General features: G+C 33.3%; 1 pseudogene; it reads left to right on the forward strand.

The window, feature by feature from the left end:
- The first annotated feature begins 366 nt into the window (after positions 1 to 366).
- Positions 367 to 1,159, forward strand: LOC137714552 (probable aspartyl protease At4g16563; annotated as a pseudogene).
- Positions 1,160 to 9,258: the final 8,099 nt, after the last annotated feature.

Below are 9,258 nucleotides of genomic sequence, written 5' to 3' on the forward strand. Positions count from 1 at the left end.
TCCATTTTTAAACTTATATGGGTACATTCTTTTTTCTTTGATTTGAGAATGTATCCATGTCAAGTTTAATCGAAGAAATTTACTAATGTTATTAAGCCTAATATATATATATTTTGTGATTTTGAAGAATGTACCCTTGTTTTGGTACAATAATTTTTTGCTTAATTTTGATGAAGGCTTTTTAGCCAAAATGGTCTATGAGGTTTGCATAAAACATAACTTTGATCATTGAGATTTAAAATCAATAGAAATTGTCCACCATTCATAAATTTGATCATTCCATTAAAAAGCTCCGTTAAGTTAAGGGTATTTTTGTAAAATCAAATTCTCCACTTTCTTTTTCACCATTTTTCTCTCATTTCTCTTATAACAGCTGGGATTTTACTTTCTGAGTCCCTAAAATTTCCCAAGAAAATTGTCCTTGATTTTCTCGTTGGCTGCTCGTTCTTCCCCATCCATCAGCCCACCAAAATCATTGGATTCGGCTGCGGACCGAAATCGCTGCCGTCCCAATTAAAGCTCTCCAAATTCTCTTACTACTTAGTCTCCCATAAATTCGACAATACCCCACAAAGCAGTGACCTTGTTCTGTACACCGGCAACAGCAGCGCCGATGAACCCCCCATTTCTTCGACCAGAAGAAACAAAATGAAAGCTCAGAGCTCGATCTACACATCATTTTAGAAAAATCCAGGTCTTCTAAACTCTGCATTTCGCGAGTACTACTCCATAATGCTCAGAAAAATCATCATGGGGCAAGAAACACATGAAGATTCCGTACAAGTTTCTCGTCCTCAGAGCTGACAGCAGTGGCAGGACGATCGTGGATTCCGGATCGACCATCACGTTCATGGAGAAGCCGGTTTTCGAAGCTATGGCGCAAGGGTTTGAGTCACAGATGGAAAATTACACGAGAGCAAAGGACGTGGAAACCAAAATGGGATTGAGACCCTGTTTCGATATTTTGAAAGAGGAAAAATTGGAGTTTCCGAACTTGGTTTTCCAGTTCAAAAGGGGTGCTAAGATGGAGCTACCATTGACGAATTACTTTTCACTAGTTTCGAGCTCGGGGGTTGTATGCTTGACGATTGTTAGTGATAGGGTTATTGGTCCATAGAGTAATGGTGAACCTGCCATTATTTTGGAGAATTATCAGTAGCAAAGAGTAATGACGGACTCAATCCTTTTGCGCAGAGAGCTCAAATGGCTCATGGAAGACTCAATCGAAGAACCCAAAAACGTCGATAACAACGACATAAGCGTTAGGCTAAGGGTGAAAATTGAGGAGCTTTATATGTTGTGGAAGCAGAAGGTTGAGAAGGGGATGTCCTTACAGTATGTTGTCAAGTGCGAGCATTGGAGGGACTTGGCATTGTGTTTCGAAGAAAGGGTTTTGATTCCAAGGCCAGAGACTGAGCTCATTGTTGATTTAGTGGGGGGTGTGGTTTTGGGGAATAAAGGGTTGAGGGAGGGGTTGTGGGCTGATTTTACAAAAATACCCTCAACTTTATGGAGCATTTTAACGGAATGACCGAAATTATGGATGGTGGACAATCTCAAGAACTATTTCTATTAATTTTAAATCTCAGGGACCAAAGTTATGTGTTATGCAAATCTCAGGGACCATTTTGGCTAAAAAGCCTTTTGATGAATGTACCCATGTTTATACACATGCACAAACAATAGTATATTTATATTTCAATATTTTTAATCGCACAAATTATGATTTTTTATTTAAAATCTCATTAAATAAACAACTATAAATTTTAATTTTTAATTTAAAAAAATATAGTAACATACATAGAAAAAAAATTATCACATTAATTTCAGAGACTTTGATCAAAATTGAAAACCAACAAGGTTTCAATCAAAGAATATTCATAATTAGGGATCGCATTCAAAGTTTCCCTTATATATATTACTTCTGAAACCTATTACTTATTTCAAAAAGTTATTTCCTACGAAACAAATATTTAAAGCCAAAACTTAAAAATAATAATAAAATAAAAATAAAAATAAAAAATAAAAAATAAAAAAGAGAGAGAGAGAAGCTTTAAATAGATGACAAGGCATGCTGCAATTCAAACAAGAAGGGACCGGTATTATATTCCCTTTGACTGTCTCCGATTTGAACCAATTCAATGTCGACAAATTTTAGTCTAACTCAATCTCGCGAGACTCTCATCTCATACGATACCCACAGCCTCCTGCAAAATTTTATTTTATTTTATTTTTTAAATTTGGTTTGAGTGTTAAAAAAAAAAAAAGGGATAATTAAATTTAAACTAGCGGCCGGTTTGTATGAAGAAAATAAAAAATAACAACATGTGCCTAACATTAAGGTGCACCGGCTGCGATGGTGAGGTAACAAGAAGACTACCAAAGTCGGCGGACCCTACAAAGTCAGCAATATCAAGCTATATGATTCTTCATGAAAATTGTCGCCTTTCGAAGCATAAGAAGTACCAAAAAATGCCACCTAATATTTGCTTTGTTTATGCACTTTGGTCAAGCCGGCCGACCTAATTAAACATATTATAGATAATTATTGTTGAAAAAGTTTTGAACCTAATAGCTATGTGTTTAATTTGCATTTCGATTAGTGACCTTAATTAGGGTTGAAGCACACTAATACTACCACATCATGAAAATTCATGTTGTCAAAATGTGGGAGGACCACAAGAAAACCCAACTTCTTTTGTATTTTTAAATCAGCACTTGTGTAAGATAAGTTATATATATTGACACGAATACACTTTAATCTTTACAGCTCTACACGTTGAATTTTTATAGTGAACTTGGAAAAATAGGTATGGTCAAAACAATAAAGCGAACATTAGCTAGCATTAGTTACATAAGCGAGTTTAATTAGCCAAATTAACTAAGTACAAATATGATTCTCATGCACTTAAAGTTTGAAAAACTTTTCCTGTGATTTGGATTAGAATAGAGCACAATATCGTCATTTCAGAATAATAAAATATGTTAGCATTAGTCCTACTAAATGTTTTATCAATTGTTTAATCAAGAAGTTTTACGGTAGATTTACAACATATTATTCAATAGTTAAAAACTCACGCGAAGAATTGATTGATAACAAATTAAACTTTACACCATCTCCAGTGAACATGAAAAGTTGAAGTGAAATGTCAGTTCTGAATTCAAATTTGACTTATTTCTATCCAATGTATTAGAAAAGTTGGAGGAATAAAGGTTAACTTGCATGTTTTGTTGCAGATTCAGACACTGCAAGTCTGCAATGTAGTTTTTGTTTTGTGGTTCTGTTTTTCTGTGCATTCAAGTGGATGTTTGATTAGTTACACTTAATGTTGAAATTTTTTTTATTTAGACCTTTTAAATTTAATAATTGTCTTATTTGATTATAATAAAGCAAAAACTGTAATGCTGGGTTTACAAATTCTGCATAACATAAATTGCAATGCATTGTCTAAATCTGTATTGACATATTTCAAAATATAAAAAATATGAGAAAAGGTGTGTCAACTACAGTATGTGTCAGCTGGCATATTTTAAAATTTGTATTTATATTAGATGCATTTATGTAATGTAATACATGATTAACCTATTTATATTTGGATAAAACTTGCGTTATTCCTATAGGGGAACCTACTTGTCTCCCACCAATGATTAACGTATCTTCAATGTATGAACTTCATAATAGGAACCATTCATTCTCTTTATCATCAACTAAAGATCACATTTGCAAAAAATCATTCAATTTGAATATTGTTTGGCCGTCAATACATGTCAAAACAATCAACAGTTTCGATAACAATTAGCACCCTAATTAATGATGAACCTTGTATTTGTTTGATGCATATGAATGGGTAAAAGTCATCTTAATTGAATGATTTTTTTCGCAAATGAGATCTTTACATGATTATAAAAAGACTGAGCGATTCCAATTATGAAGTTTGTATGTCAAAACTACGTTAATCATAAGTTGGGGAACAAGTAGGTTCCCACACAGGGTGAACACAAGCCGTATCTTTTATAATTAGCGTAAATATTGTTGATATATTGTTAACATTGTAACTTTGTGTTGGTTTAATACAAAGTCGCTATTTTCTTTATTGACCGTCCTTGATTTCTTCAATTTGAAAGCTAGAAATAAACTAGTATTATAGGAGGAGAAAAAGTGTAATAAAATTACTCGAAGTAAAAATCGGTCTGTAAACCAATTTGAAACTTAATTATCGATGGCTCATATTTATTTTTGTTTGAACTATTTTAAAGTTTCAATAATATTCTTTATAATCTCTCTCTGGATTTAGGATGAACCCTCTCCTCATCTCAATGGACAACATGCATGTCCTTCCCCCATAATGAGGGGGTCCATATCTCCCCTCTATTTTCAACATGAGAGCTTCTTTATTTTGTCTTTTGCTCCTCAGATTCCTTTTTGCATTGATGAACCTGTTGACATAGGGATATAAAAAGTTTATGGATCCAGAAAATTTAGACAAAAAAGAAAAGAAAATTTGGTCCTGCAATAATACTCAGTACAGTGAAAGATCACTACAGACTCCACATTGCTGGTATTTGCTCATTGGTAACCATCCCTTCACGACCTACTTGATAATTAAAACCATCATTTTGCCACGAATAATACTAAGGAGATCAAAATTTTAAACTAAATTTTACAAATCAAATTATGCGGTTGTTGATAATTGAATTATAACTCAAGTGTTGATTAACGTATTTATTTTTTATTTGTGATACATCATTTGGTTTACAAATTTAGTTTAAAATTTTGATCTTTCTAATATTATCTTTTTGCCAAATTTAATAATTGTGAGTCTTATTAGGAAGGATAATGTTAGGGATACCAAAGTTAATAATTGTGATTCCACATCATATAATTAATAGTTAGAAGCTCCTTGCGAGTTGATCGGGTTTCAAAAGGAAGGAAAATATTTATGGCTACTTTCAAGAAACCATAACTTTTAAATCCAACTTTCACTTAGTGTTCAATCTAGTTGTATTTTTTTTTACTTGTAAGTGAGAGGTCTTAGTCCGAATTTCGTGAATAGTGAGTTCTATACTAATTTATTTCTTGCTCATCCCTTGGTATATATATATCATTGTAAACTCATTCTAATTAGTTGAGTTGAAAATCATAATACGCAAAACAGTTGAAAATCATGATACGCTAAAACACTATAAAATTGTCAAGAATGCTACACACTCCAAAAAGACTTCTTGCCAGACTCACATCACCTGAATTACAAAACATCATATTTATAAAGAACTAACCGTAATCTTAATAGACAAAAAAATCCAAATATTTAACCTACAAAAAAAACCTATACACAAAATATAAAAAATGGATAATTCTAGGGAGAGCCAAATTTGCAAACCAAATGATGTGTCACCAATAAGAAATAAGCACACAATTAATAATCCAATTATCAACAACCCCATCATTTAGTTTACATAATTTGGTTTAAAATTGGGTAAATTACATAAAATTACCTCAACTATTGTGCATCCAGCACGATCGCCTCTCCACCAAACCCACCCTCCTCCTCGAGCTCTCAGTCTCGACCCACCAGCTAGTCAACGAGATGCAATTCTGGCTCGTCCGCGTGACCTTTAAATGCGACTAGTCGGACCGGCCCCAACTCGTTGATTGCCTGCTCCGGTCTATCCCCATTTGAACCGTTCACTGCAATGGTCGCAAAATTGGGTCCGCGACAAGAAGAAAAGCGAGCGAGAATGTGAAATTGATGCTAAAGATGATGCAGTCGACGACGATCAAAGCCGGAGTAATGTCGGCCGGGTTCTGGGTTTGGGTTGGGTGTGGTGAATGAGATTGCTGGAAGGGGTGGGTGGGATTTGGGTTTGGGGAAGACGAGAGGGGGAAGAAAGGATGAAGGGATAAGGGGTGGGTCCCCATGCAAAAAATATACATATATATTAAATGAGTTTTTTTTAGTTTTTAATATTTAATTAAATTTTAACAAAGAGTGGGCCCGTCTCAAGCCACATCACTATTTAACGGAAGAATTGACAAAAAACTGACAAAAGGTATGAAATTGTAAAAAAATTTGTAGATGAGGTATGACATTGAAATTTTTTAAAGATGGGGTATAAAACTGTGACTGACCCAATAGTTAAGGTAGTTTTATGTAATTTACTCTTTAAAATTTTAGTCTCTCTAGCATTACCCATAAAAAAATACCCTTAACTAATAATAAGCCAAAAAGCTAACAAATTAACCTTTCCAACAAGTTTGTATCCGTCCTTGAACCTTCCCATGTCCCACTCTAACATCGCAATGGGATATTTATTCACCTTATGTTGGTTTCTTATATATACACTAATCAAATCTTACAAGTTAATTAAGCTAATAATTTCTATGTTTATAAGTAAAGACTTGTCCACATTACAAACAACAATGATTGTCATTATGAATTTTTTTTTTATTTATATAGTTTTTTAGTTGAAGATGTGTGTAATGGACTTTTGGTCCCTCCTTCCACTTTTCTTGCCCTCTTCCCACCCCAACTCCGATAACTAGAATTTGATTCTTTTTCTTTTTATTTCTTTGCAATATTTTAAAGTGCAAACAAAATAAGAACCACAAGTAATGTGGGCAGGGAACATACTAAGAATTGGATTGGAGAAAATGAAAGTTAGAATCTAACCATTACTCTCATCGTGGAACCGAACTGATTCATGTTCCAAGATTTATATAAAATACTAATAACCTTTGGGTTAATGGAGATAATAACATTAATTAACATGATAAAATATGAGATTTTTTTTACGTTGGAATCTTACTTTTGACATCACAAATGAGATGATGAGGTAACTAATTAAATAACTTGCGTGCATGTAGATGTAGTCTAAAAGTTGTGCCACTACATGAAACTTAAAACCCAAGTTTGTCCTTAAAATAATTAGAGAAAATAACGGTTGATTGTAGTTTATGAAATACAAATTCAACTCTCTCTCTCTCCCTTCTATCAATTTTATTCCGTCTAAATGGCTCTACATGTGTGAGTTTTCCTGGCCCCCGGAAGGGATGGATAACCATGACTTGCCACTAGTTGTGACCCCTTTTAAAAAAAAAAGGCTCTACATGTGAGATTCACTTGGGGTTATGTGCGAACTAGTGTCATACACATTGTGATAGTCTCACACCAAAATAAATCCAATTTTAATGTCTATAAATCCAAGTTTTATGTTCTTAATAAGTTCTAAAAACAAATTTCAAATGATGGCAAAGAGTATATAAATAGTTTCATATGTCTTCTGAGATTTATGAGTTTAAGATTCAAGATTAGGGTTTTTTATTACAGATATATTAGTATAGTATTGTGGTAGCAAATTTTCGTTGTCTTCAGTCTTGACGAATTTGTATATACAAAAGAGATAAACATCTTTGATCAGAGCCAAAGCCTCATGCACCCATGAGGTGAGGGGGATTTGGCCAATGGATCTCTCTCTAAAAAGAGTGAGTGTCTAGGGCTTAATTGCGTCACAAAAGCTTACCATGAATTGATGGAGATGGGGTATTTAGAGGGAGATGGTCGGCCATAGGGTTAGGGTTTTGCCCTACACATGGCGGCTTCCCATTGACCAAGGTGTGTCATCTGTAGGATGGATGAGGAAAGAATAATCCCAAAGATACTAATTATCTTGAGATGATGATGGAAGTATCCTTAATTGATTGTGATGAGGATTCCTTACTTGTTTGAGTTGATCTTCAATTATAAGTTTATTAAAGATAGGATTTAGTAATTAAAACTTTTCCTCCTTTCTGCGAGAAGAGGAGCTTGATGATGTTGTAGTCTGCTACTTAAGCCTCCAACAATGTTGGACTGTGCAAGAAAATGTTTGTGGGCCCTGCCCATTTAAAGAAGGCGTTCTTGTCTTCTTTGGAAAAAAAAATTCGCGTGTCGTATTTTGGATATTTGGCATTAATTTTGGCTCACAAATATCACTATAATAGTATTTTTGTTTATTATTATTCAGATGCAAGATATAAACTTGAGACATCTTTTAACATTGAAAAGAGAAGTGACACTCAAAGCTAATTGGCTTAGTGTAATTGTACATTGTGATTATATATTGTGGTGCATTTTTTTAGTTATTATACTGATATCTAATGTGGGTCGAGCTTATGGACATGTTATTTTCGGTATAGAAAAATGGTGCATGTTCTGATGCCTTTAAAATTCCACGTGTTATAATACGAGTAGACAACAAGTTTATATTTTAGATTTATAGTAATAAAAAAATAAAAATAAAAACAAAATAATGAACAATTCTTTAGCAATGAGAAAACAAAATAACAAGAACGGCCCTTTGATTCAGAATAGATATTTAAATCTTATTTATTCATGTGTTCATTTTATACTAGCAATATTCTATTTTAGATTAATAAAAATTAAATGTAGAAAAATTAAATTTGAGTGCATTAAAAAAAAAAAAAATACATATTTCATATTTGCCTAGTCTTATTTATTTTGGATAAGTAATTATTGCATAAAAAAAGTTTTTAATTTTTTTAATTTTTTAAATGTCAATACAATACTGATGATGAGATGAAACTTTTCTTGGTATGTAAAATTTTGTTTGGGTTAACTATTTGATATTGATATTGATAATAATTAAAGAAGAGTTAATGAAAATGATTTGAAAACTTTGAGTTTTATTCAAAATGATAAAAAAATGTTGTAAGTGAATAGTACCAGGTTGACTTTTAGAATAAAAATATCATTTTCGTTAAAAATGAACAGTATCGAGAATGTTTCGTTAAAACATCTTATAAGAAAAGGGAGGAGCGTGGGAAACAAACCCCCCAAGGACGCGTGACGGTGAATGTATTAGGGAGGTGATTGTGATGTGATCACATGTGTGTTTCAATCATCTTCTCCAATCCCATCACACAGAGCAAAGCACACAACACAAGAGCCTCTCTGCAGTCTGAAGTCTGCAGTCAGGGCTCTGAAGTCAATGCCTCTCTCACTCTCACTCTTGTCCTTGATATGATGATAAGTTTCCCATTGGTGGCACACACATGCTCACGCCCTTCAAATTCCCAATCCAACCAATCACCTCCCTCCTCCATCACAACCTCACTCCAAACACCTAAAAAGAAAAATCCACCACCGAGAGAGGAAAAAGGGGCATCTTTAGTCCAACTACTCAGAAAAGAAATAAAGAAAGACGTAAGTTAAAGTCAATTGACCAGTATTTAATTTTTTTTTAATATTTTAGTTTCAA

The sequence above is a fragment of the Pyrus communis genome, chromosome 14, assembly GCF_963583255.1.
Source record: "Pyrus communis chromosome 14, drPyrComm1.1, whole genome shotgun sequence".
NCBI lineage: Eukaryota > Viridiplantae > Streptophyta > Magnoliopsida > Rosales > Rosaceae > Pyrus > Pyrus communis.